At 31.6% G+C, this 12,402-nt stretch overlaps 1 protein-coding gene and 2 pseudogenes across 1 annotated transcript in view; all 3 read left to right on the forward strand.

Annotated features, from left to right (window-relative positions):
- Window positions 1-12,402, forward strand: part of LOC145241402 (uncharacterized) — a 202,177-nt gene that overhangs the window by 162,935 nt on the left and 26,840 nt on the right. The gene's annotated exons all lie outside the window — the stretch shown is intronic.
- Window positions 1,572-1,705, forward strand: LOC145241832 (U2 spliceosomal RNA; annotated as a pseudogene).
- Window positions 8,896-9,029, forward strand: LOC145241808 (U2 spliceosomal RNA; annotated as a pseudogene).

A 12,402-nucleotide genomic window follows, 5' to 3' on the forward strand; every position in this document is an offset into this window, starting at 1 on the left:
CTAGATATATTTCCATATGTCTGAATACCCTATATACAAATTTTATAATCGGTAGATAAAAAATTTGTTGAATATATAGGGTGAGAATTGTACTTACTCTCTCTCTCTCTCTCTCTCTCTCTCTCACGCACACATTCTCACTTTTATGGATATAATAGATAGATTATGCTGGATATATTTCCATATGTCTGAATACCCTATATACAAATGGTCAAATCTGTAGATAACAAATTTATTGAATAGATAGGTTGAGAATTGTTCTCTCTCTCTCTCTCGCAACCTTACACACACAACCACACGCAAACATTCTGACTTTTATAGATATAATAGATCGATTATGCTAGATATATTTCCATATGTCTGAATACCCAATATACAAATTTTCAAATCTGTAGGTAAAAAATTTGTTGAGTATATAGGTTGAGAATTGTTCTCTCTCTCTCACACACTCACATTCTCACTTTTATAGATATAATGTATAGATTATGCTAGATATATTTCTATATGTCTGAATACCCTATATACAAAGTTTAAAATCCGTAGATAAAAATACGTTGAGTATATAGGTTGAGAATTGTTCTCTCTCTCTCTCTTACGCACACACACACACACACACACACACACATTTTCACTTTTATAGATATAATAGATAGATTATGCTAGATATATTTCCATATGTCTGAATACCCTATATACAAATTTTCAAATCTGTAGATAAAAAATGTATTGAATATATAGGTTGAGAATTGTTGTCTCTCTCTCTCTCTCTCTCTCTGGCTACCTCACACACACACACATTTTCACTTTTATAGATATAATAGATAGATTATGCTAGATATATTTCCATATGTCTGAATACCCTATATACAAATTTTCAAATCTGTAGATAAAAAATGTATTGAATATATAGGTTGAGAATTGTTGTCTCTCTCTCTCTCTCTCTCTCTCTCTCTCTCTCTCTCTCTCTCTCTGGCTACCTCACACACACACACATTTTCACTTTTATAGATATAATAGATAGATTATGCTAGATATATTTCCATATGTCTGAATACCCTATATACAAACTTTCAAATCTGTAGATAAAAAATTTGTTGAGTATATAGGTTGAGAATTGTTCTCTCTCTCTCACACGAAACTGTGCGCTCGGCTTCTTCCCCCCCTTCCCACCCCAAATGCTTGGGAAACTGTGCACTGTTTTTGTTGGTTTTCAAGCTGCCTCTTCCCCCCCCCACACACACACAGTCTAACAGTAGTAGGAGGTCAAGAGAAAGAGGGTGAGAGAGAGAGAGAAGAGTAAGTTGGTGAGAGAGAGAGAAAAGAGAAAGAGGGTGTTGGTTTTATATTTTTATTATCGTCTAATATTTTGAAAGCTGAATTTCTAATAAAATGTGCATCTATAGGAGATAATGCCTGGGAATGTGTTCCCCCCCCCCACAGTTTAACAGTGGTGTGACGTCAAGAGAAAGAGGGTGAGAGAGAGGGAAGAGTAAGTGGGTGAGAGAGAGAAAGAGAGAGAAAAAAAAGAAAGACGGTGTTGGTTTTGTGAAAAAAGTTGTTATTTACAATTGTTCGCATTCTTGGCCTTTTGGTCAAGATCAAAGTGTAGTATCTGTTCTTCAGATGCTGCACTTCTATTTCTTGTTCTCTTTCGGTGGAGGAGAAATCCTCCACGACTGAGACAATTTTTATTTTTGTACCTTTTCTCCACGTTAAAAAAACGACCCTGGTGTCTAACTGTCCCGTGGGGAGGCATAATAAATAGGTACAATTGTTCGCCATTAGTGGATGTTGACGTCACGTCACGTGACATGACTAAGCGTTTTTTTTTTTTAGTATGAATAACATTTTTTGTTTTAATTATAAAGTCTACACTTAATTTTATAGAAAATGATGTATATATAATAGAAAAAAAAAATTACTGGTTTTGTTGGATTCAAGTGGATCCCCCCCCTCCAGTTTAAGAGATAGCAGGTCACGTGGTAATATACAAAATGGCTAGCGTAAATATAAAGATCGGTTTTTTTATCGACGAATATTTTGAAAGCTGAATTTTTTTTTATTCCTGTACATTTTTTCCTGATATTTTTCGTTAAAACTCTTGTATAAATACTATTTTTAACCAGTTAAATACGTTGGAGACATTGTCATGGAGTTTAATAATCTCTAGAACAAAGCAGAAGAGAAATTACAAAAGTATCGGTAAAACAAAGTGTTTGTTTACATTTGTTCGCCATTACTGGATGTTGACGTCACGTCACGTGACATGACTAAGCGTTTTTGGATTATGTAATATTAACATTAAAATGACAGGTTTTTTTGGGGGCCCCCCTAGGAGAGAAATGATCAGTTCACCCCCTTTTAATGGTCCGTTTGGTGTGGAATTTCGATATTTGTCATGCGGGTGATCAAGGTTCAATATGATACATAATTTGTCAACTTTGGTTGTGTCTGTCAAAAGTTTGAGCTGACGTCACGTCACGTGACACGTATTGAATAACGTTAAAATGACAGGTTTTTTGGGGGGCCCCCCTAGGAGAAAAACGATCAGTTGACCCCTTTCTACTGGTCCGTTTGACGTGAAATTTCGATATTTGTCATCCGGGTGATCAAGGTGCAATATGATACCAAATTTGTCAACTCTGGTTCCGTCTTTCAAAAGTTTTAGCGTTACAAACAAACATACATACATACATACATACATACATACACACCGATTTTTGCCTTTTATATATATAGACTAGCAGGGCTACCCGGCGTTGCTCGGGACCGTATAAACAATGAAAAAACAAAAGCAGATATTGAACATATGTTTGATTCTTAGGGGAGAGGAATCTTTCATCTCTATGTATTATTTGTTTTATCTACCCTAGGACTGATATTGTTCATGTTTTATCCCTAGCATAGGTAATTTACAGCATGTATATGAAATTGTTTTACCTTAGGGAGAAGAGAACAGGTAATATACAACATAATGTGTCTATATTACATCCCTGGCAACGCCTAGAAACCAGCTAGAACATGTATTTCAGTCAATCTTTATTATATCCTGGGCTATGCCGGGAAACCAGCTAATCTCTTTTTAGTGACTTGACCACCAAAATACCTCCCTAAGTGTGTCCTTTCTTTTGAACTTATTAGATATAGGTATCTAGAAATGTGTGTGAAATTTTGTTGAATGCATTGTTCACTATGATTTTCTTATTGTTCTACACAATATCAACTGTAGCGAAATAACACAGTAAACTTAGTGTAGTGTTAGAATAAAGAGCAAAGGAAAAAATTAGAATCATATTTTGTAATTGCAAATCTAAATTTGCTAGCATGTACCAGTATTTGCCAGGTTGTGGAAATTTGGAACTTATAACATATGTAGTGGCCTTTTCCTAGATACCTATTGCTAAAAATTATACTTTCATTTTGTTAGAAAAATCTCTCTTCAGATGCCCTGCATCATTCAAAATAAAAACAAATATTTTTATAATTGTTTCAGTATATTGCTACACAATGTGAAAGTTTTTAACGTTTGTAAAAAAAATCATGAATGTGCTTATATTGCAAAAAAGAAAATATCAGTGCACAGTATTGAAAGTGTTTGAGATTCAAAAGTCTGTAACATTTCTACTAACTTCATAAGATGTCATGTGAGAAACTGAATTGAATATCAAGACATTATCTGAAGCGTTTTTATTTTGGTGTAACATATGTGTTTACAGTGAACCTTAACTTTTAATAAACAGATTGGTATGCAATGACATAGGCTAAGAATCTTTAAAATATATATAAATTGGAAAAATGTGTGAACAAATGAAAAAAAAATGATCCGCTCCACTTGATGACATCAAGCACAGTAATATTTTAGTGAAGAAAATATGAAATTGATGTTCAGTGATTAGTTTGGATGAATGAGAAAATGTAATTGTTTGATGCATAAAAATAACTCAGTTGCTGTATTTGATATTAAGCAGCAAAATATAGTGATTTGAATATTTGGGAAAACATCAAACCAGATTATGTAAAAAGAAAAAAAAAGATGAAATTAGAAAATATATATTTTATGTTTATGAGTTCTGCCAATCAAAATTTTGTGGCAGAAATTGGGTGATTACCATGCAATTTTATTTTGGTAAAATTCTTAAATTATTAGAATGTTTATTATAATTTCTAATTAGTGACTTGTTATAATCAAAATCCGCCCTAAAGAGTGTCCTTTCTTTTATTAGGTATCAGAGTAGGTATCAAGATTTCTACTTCTATACAAATGTGATATTTCAGATCTGTACATAAAAAATTTGTTGAATATATAGGTTGAGAATTGTTCTGTGTCGCTCTCTCTCACACACACACGCATTCTCACTTTTATAGATATAATAGATAGATTACTCTAGATATATTTTCATATGTCTGAATACCCTATATACAAATTTTCAAATCTGTAGATAAAAAAATTTGTTGAGTATATAGGTTGAAAATTGTTCTCTCTCTCTCACACACACACATTCTCAATTTTAGAGATATAATAGATAGATTATGCTAGATATATTTCCATATGTCTGAATACCCTATATACAAATTTTCTAATCTGTAGATCAAATATTTGTTGAATATATAGGTTGAAAATTGTTCTTACTCTCTCTCTCTCTCTCTGGCTACCTCACACACACATTCTAACTTTTATAGATATAATAGATAGATTATGCTAGATATATTTCCATATGTGTGAATACCCTATATACAAATTTTCTAATTTGTAGATAAAAAATTTGTAGAGTGCATAGGTTGAGAATTGTTCTCTCTATCTCTCACACACACACATTCTAACTTTTAAAGATATAATAGATTATGCTAGATATATTTCGATATTTCTGAATACCCTATATATAAAAATTTGTTGAATGTATAGGTTGAGAACTGTTCTCTCTCTCTCTCTCTCTCTCTCGCTCACACACACACACATTCTCACTTTTATAGATATAATAGAAAGATTATCCTAGATATATTTCTATTTGTATGAATACTCTATATACAAATTTTAAAATCTGTAGATAAAGAATTTGTTGAGTATATGGGTTGAGAATTGTGCTCTCTCTCTCTCTCTCTCTCTCTCTCTCACACACACACACACATTCTCACTTTTATAGATATAATAGATTATGCTAGATATATTTCCATATGTCTGAATACCCTATATACAAATTTTCAAATCTGTAGATAAAAAATTTGTTGAGTATATAGGTTGAGAATTGTTCTCTCTCTCTCTATCACACACATTCTCACTTTTATAGATATAATAGACAGATTATGCCAGATATATTAAAATATGTCTGAATGCCCAATATACAAATTTTGAAATCTGTAGATAAAAAATTTGTTGTATACATAGGTTGACAATTGTCCTCTCTCTCACACACACACACATTCTCACTTTTATACATATAATAGATAGATTATGCTAGATATATTTCTATATGTCTGAACACCCTATATACAAATGTTCAAATCTGTGGATAAAAAATTTGTTGAATGTATAGGTTGAGAATTTTTATCTCTCTCTTTTTCTCTCTCTCTCTCTCGCTATCTCACACACACGCATTCTCACTTTTATAGATAAAATAGATAGATTATGCTAGATATATTTCCATATGTCTGAATACCCTATATACAAAGTTTCAAATCTGTAGATAAAAAATTTGTTGAATATATAGGTTTAGAATTGTTCTCTCTCTCTCACACACACATTCTAACTTTTGTAGTTATAATAGATAGATTATGCTAGATATATTTCCATATGTCTGAATACCCTATATACAAATTTTCTAAACTGTAGGTAAAAAATTTGTTGAGTATGTAGGTTAAGAATTGTTCTCTCTCTCTCTCACACACACACACACACAAGTTCTCACTTTTATAGATATAATAGATAGATTATGCTAGATATATTTCTATATGTCTGCCTACCCTATATACAAATTTCCAAATCTGTGCCCAAAAATGTGTGGAATATATAGGTTGAGAATTGTTCTCTCTCTCTCTCTCTCACACATATTCTCACTTTTATAGGTTATATAGGTTGAGAATTTTTTGCTCTTTCCATCACTCACATTCACACTTTTATAGATATAATACATAGATTATGCCAGATATATTTACATATGTCTGAATACCCAATATACACATTTTCAAATCTGTAGATAAAAAATTAGTTGAATATATAGGTTGAGAATTGTTCTCTCTCTCTCTCTTTCTCTCTCTCTCACACACACATTCTCACTTTTATAGATATAATAGATAGATTATGCTAGATATATTTCCATACGTCTGAATACCCTATATCCAAATTTTCTAATATGTAGATAAAAAATTTGTTGAATATATAGGGTGAGAATTTTCCTTCCTCTCTTTCTCTCTCTCTCTTTCTCACACACACACAAGCTGAAAATTGTTCTCTCTCTCTCTCTCTGACTCTCTCTCTCTCTCTCACACACACACACATGGTCATTTTATAGATATAATAGATAGGTTATGCTAGATATATTTCTATATGTCTGAATACCCTATATACAAATTTTTAAATCTGTAGATAAAAAATTTGTTGAGTATATAGGTTGAGAATTGTTCTTTCTCTCTCTCTCACACACACATTCTCACTTTTATAGATATAATAGATTATGCTAGATATATTTCCAAATGTCTGAATACCCTATATACAAATTTTCAAATCTGTAAAGATAGAATTTGTTGAATATATAGGTTGAGAATTGTTCTCTCTCTCTCTCTTTCACACACATTCTCACTTTTATAGATATAATAGATAGATTATGCTAGATATATTTCCTTATGTCTGAATACCCTATATACAAATTATCAAATCTGTAGATACAAAATTTGTTGAGTATATAGGTTGAGAATTGTTCTTTCTCTCTCTCTCACACACACATTCTCACTTTTATAGATATAATAGATTATGCTAGATATATTTCCAAATGTCTGAATACCCTATATACAAATTTTCAAATCTGTAAAGATAGAATTTGTTGAATATATAGGTTGAGAATTGTTCTCTCTCTCTCTCTTTCACACACATTCTCACTTTTATAGATATAATAGATAGATTATGCTAGATATATTTCCTTATGTCTGAATACCTTATATACAAATTATCAAATCTGTAGATACAAAATTTGTTGAGTATATAGGTTGAGAATTGTTCTCTCTCTCTCTCTCTCTCTCTCACTCACTCACTCACTCACTCACTCACACACACACACACACATTCTACCTTTTATAGATATAATAGATTATGCTAGATATATTTCCATATGTCTGAATACCCTGTATACAAATTTTCAGATCTGTACATAAAAATTAGTTGAATATATAGGTTGAGAATTGTTCTCTCTCTCTCTCTTCTCTCTCTCTCTTTCACACATTCTCACTTTTCTAGATATAATAGATAGATTATGCTAGATATATTTCCATATTTGAATACCCTATATACAAATTTTCTAATCGGTAGATAAAAAATTTGTTGAATATATAGGGTGAGAATTGTACTTACTCTCTCTCTCTCTCTCTCTCTCTCTCTCTCTCTCTCTCACGCACACATTCTCACTTTTATGGATATAATAGATAGATTATGCTGGATATATTTCCATATGTCTGAATACCCTATATACAAATGGTCAAATCTGTAGATAACAAATTTATTTAATAGATAGGTTGAGAATTGTTCTCTCTCTCTCTCTCGCAACCTTACACACACAACCACACGCAAACATTCTGACTTTTATAGATATAATAGATCGATTATGCTAGATATATTTCCATATGTCTGAATACCCAATATACAAATTTTCAAATCTGTAGGTAAAAAATTTGTTGAATATATAGGTTGAGAATTGTTCTCTCTCTCTCACACACTCACATTCTCACTTTTATAGATATAATGTATAGATTATGCTAGATATATTTCTATATGTCTGAATACCCTATATACAAAGTTTAAAATCCGTAGATAAAAATACGTTGAGTATATAGGTTGAGAATGGTTCTCTCTCTCTCTTACGCACACACACACACACACACACACACACACACACACACACACATTTTCACTTTTATAGATATAATAGATAGATTATGCTAGATATATTTCCATATGTCTGAATACCGTATATACAAATTTTCAAATCTGTAGATAAAAAATGTATTGAATATATAGGTTGAGAATTGTTGTCTCTCTCTCTCTCTCTCTCTCTCTCTCTCTCTCTCTCTCTCTCTCTCTCTCTCTCTCTCTGGCTACCTCACACACACACACATTTTCACTTTTATAGATATAATAGATAGATTATGCTAGATATATTTCCATATGTCTGAATACCCTATATACAAACTTTCAAATCTGTAGATAAAAAATTTGTTGAGTATATAGGTTGAGAATTGTTCTCTCTCTCTCACACGAAACTGTGCGCTCGGCTTCTTCCCCCCCTTCCCACCCCAAATGCTTGGGAAACTGTGCACTGTTTTTGTTGGTTTTCAAGCTGCCTCTTCCCCCCCCCACACACACACAGTTTAACAGTAGTAGGAGGTCAAGAGAAAGAGGGTGAGAGAGAGAGAAGAGTAAGTTGGTGAGAGAGAGAGAAAAGAGAAAGAGGGTGTTGGTTTTATATTTTTATTATCGTCTAATATTTTGAAAGCTGAATTTCTAATAAAATGTGCATCTATAGGAGATAATGCCTGGGAATGTGTTCCCCCCCCCCACAGTTTAACAGTGGTGTGACGTCAAGAGAAAGAGGGTGAGAGAGAGGGAAGAGTAAGTGGGTGAGAGAGAGAAAGAGAGAGAAAAAAAAAGAAAGACGGTGTTGGTTTTGTGAAAAAAGTTGTTATTTACAATTGTTCGCATTCTTGGCCTTTTGGTCAAGATCAAAGTGTAGTATCTGTTCTTCAGATGCTGCACTTCTATTTCTTGTTCTCTTTCGGTGGAGGAGAAATCCTCCACGACTGAGACAATTTTTATTTTTGTACCTTTTCTCCACGTTAAAAAACGACCCTGGTGTCTAACTCTGTCCCGTGGGGAGGCATAGTAAATAGGTACAATTGTTCGCCATTAGTGGATGTTGACGTCACGTCACGTGACATGACTAAGCGTTTTTTTTTTAGTATGAATAACATTTTTTGTTTTAATTATAAAGTCTACACTTAATTTTATAGAAAATGATGTATATATAATAGAAAAAAAAAATTACTGGTTTTGTTGGATTCAAGTGGATCCCCCCCTCCAGTTTAAGAGATAGCAGGTCACGTGGTAATATACAAAATGGCTAGCGTAAATATAAAGATCGGTTTTTTTATCGACGAATATTTTGAAAGCTGAATTTTTTTTTATTCCTGTACATTTTTTCCTGATATTTTTCGTTAAAACTCTTGTATAAATACTATTTTTAACCAGTTAAATACGTTGGAGACATTGTCATGGAGTTTAATAATCTCTAGAACAAAGCAGAAGAGAAATTACAAAAGTATCGGTAAAACAAAGTGTTTGTTTACATTTGTTCGCCATTACTGGATGTTGACGTCACGTCACGTGACATGACTAAGCGTTTTTGGATTATGTAATATTAACATTAAAATGACAGGTTTTTTTGGGGGCCCCCCTAGGAGAGAAATGATCAGTTCACCCCCTTTTAATGGTCCGTTTGGTGTGGAATTTCGATATTTGTCATGCGGGTGATCAAGGTTCAATATGATACATAATTTGTCAACTTTGGTTGTGTCTGTCAAAAGTTTGAGCTGACGTCACGTCACGTGACACGTATTGAATAACGTTAAAATGACAGGTTTTTTGGGGGGCCCCCCTAGGAGAAAAACGATCAGTTGACCCCTTTCTACTGGTCCGTTTGACGTGAAATTTCGATATTTGTCATCCGGGTGATCAAGGTGCAATATGATACCAAATTTGTCAACTCTGGTTCCGTCTTTCAAAAGTTTTAGCGTTACAAACAAACATACATACATACATACATACATACATACATACACACCGATTTTTGCCTTTTATATATATAGATGACATATATTTATCATGAAAACAGAAAGTCTTAGTCTTCTCTCAATCAAAGCCAGAGGTTTTGGTGAAAGAACTCTCCATTCTTAAATAACTATAACTTATTCACATGTAATATGTTTCTCAATTTTTGTGTGTATGTTACTTAATGTTGAGTGATTAAATGTGTGCCTTTATTTTCTTTTCAGATCTGTTATATGAATTCATTTTTTAATATTGAAAGATAAATATGTGAAGTTATTAGTTCTATCTCACGAAAGCTTGTGAAATCAGTTGATGCGCTTCATGGTCGACTTGTAACGCTGATGGCGAATGGTGGTGCACATATGGAATTTTTAATAAAAGTCCATATAACATTACACCTTTTTCATATTCATTAATTGGAGAAATTATATTTCAAAAATATGTCATAGTTATTTTAGAATAGGGAGTTGCTTTCGGATCACCCTGTATATCGTGCATATATCCGAATTTATATCTATTTATTTCATGCTAATAAATAATTACATATATCATGCACACACCCACACACACACACACACACACACACACACACATATATATATATATATATATATATATATATATATATATATATATATATATATATAGTCCCTGGAGCACGTTAATATGAGTGACTAAAGAACATGAATGATAAAAAGAATAATAAAAATAAAGGGATAGGATATTAGTAAGATAATATCCTGTGACAAACGGATCGTTCAAGTACTTTGCTCACCCTCTTACACATAACCCCTTCCACCAACCATATTAGGTGACAAGATTTCTAAAGTTTGTAAACGAAATGAAGAAAATTTTTATTTCTTTTTGCTTTTTTTTTTTGTCTTTAAATGTCAGTTTTCGAAGATAATTCATGGCCTGAAGACGTAATCTCCCTTAGCAAGGGTGATTACAGAAACATGTATGCACATATGTAGCCATTAATGTTTGCATAAATAAACTTAATATTTATATATGTATATATATATGTATATATATGTTTATATATATGTATATATATATGGGGTGCATAATATATGTAAATATTTATATGCATGAAATAAATCTCTATAAATATATATGCATGCTATATTTAAATAACTATAACTTATTCACATGTAATATGTTTCTCAATTTTTGTGTGTATGTTACTTAATGTTGAGTGATTAAATGTGTGCCTTTATTTTCTTTTCAGATCTGTTATATGAATTCATTTTTTAATATTGAAAGATAAATATGTGAAGTTATTAGTTCTATCTCACGAAAGCTTGTGAAATCAGTTGATGCGCTTCATGGTCGACTTGTAACGCTGATGGCGAATGGTGGTGCACATATGGAATTTTTAATAAAAGTCCATATAACATTACACCTTTTTCATATTCATTAATTGGAGAAATTATATTTCAAAAATATGTCATAGTTATTTTAGAATAGGGAGTTGCTTTCGGATCACCCTGTATATCGTGCATATATCCGAATTTATATCTATTTATTTCATGCTAATAAATAATTACATATATCATGCACACACCCCCACACACACACACACACACACACACACACATATATATATATATATATATATATATATATATATATATATATATATATATATATATATATATATAGTCCCTGGAGCACGTTAATATGAGTGACTAAAGAACATGAATGATAAAAAGAATAATAAAAATAAAGGGATAGGATATTAGTAAGATAATATCCTGTGACAAACGGATCGTTCAAGTACTTTGCTCACCCTCTTACACATAACCCCTTCCACCAACCATATTAGGTGACAAGATTTCTAAAGTTTGTAAACGAAATGAAGAAAATTTTTATTTCTTTTTGCTTTTTTTTTTTGTCTTTAAATGTCAGTTTTCGAAGATAATTCATGGCCTGAAGACGTAATCTCCCTTAGCAAGGGTGATTACAGAAACATGTATGCACATATGTAGCCATTAATGTTTGCATAAATAAACTTAATATTTATATATGTATATATATATATGTATATATATGTTTATATATATGTATATATATATGGGGTGCATAATATATGTAAATATTTATATGCATGAAATAAATCTCTATAAATATATATGCATGCTATATATGGCTGATATAGATATTATAGACTATAGAAAGCCAAATAACCGTCTGCATTTGGCTTTTTCTCCTAAATAAATTATTTATCTTAATGAATAAAAACGCTTTCGGCTTTTTCATAAATCAAAAGCGTGTTTATTCTTTTAGATAAATCATTTATTTAAAAAAAAAAACACTAATACACATCGTTATTTGGCTTTACAATTTCTATATTATTATTTAAATTCGAAACG

The sequence above is a fragment of the Euprymna scolopes genome, chromosome 20 (assembly GCF_053919585.1).
Source record: "Euprymna scolopes isolate OS-2025 chromosome 20, ASM5391958v1, whole genome shotgun sequence".
NCBI classification, from domain to species: domain Eukaryota; kingdom Metazoa; phylum Mollusca; class Cephalopoda; order Sepiida; family Sepiolidae; genus Euprymna; species Euprymna scolopes.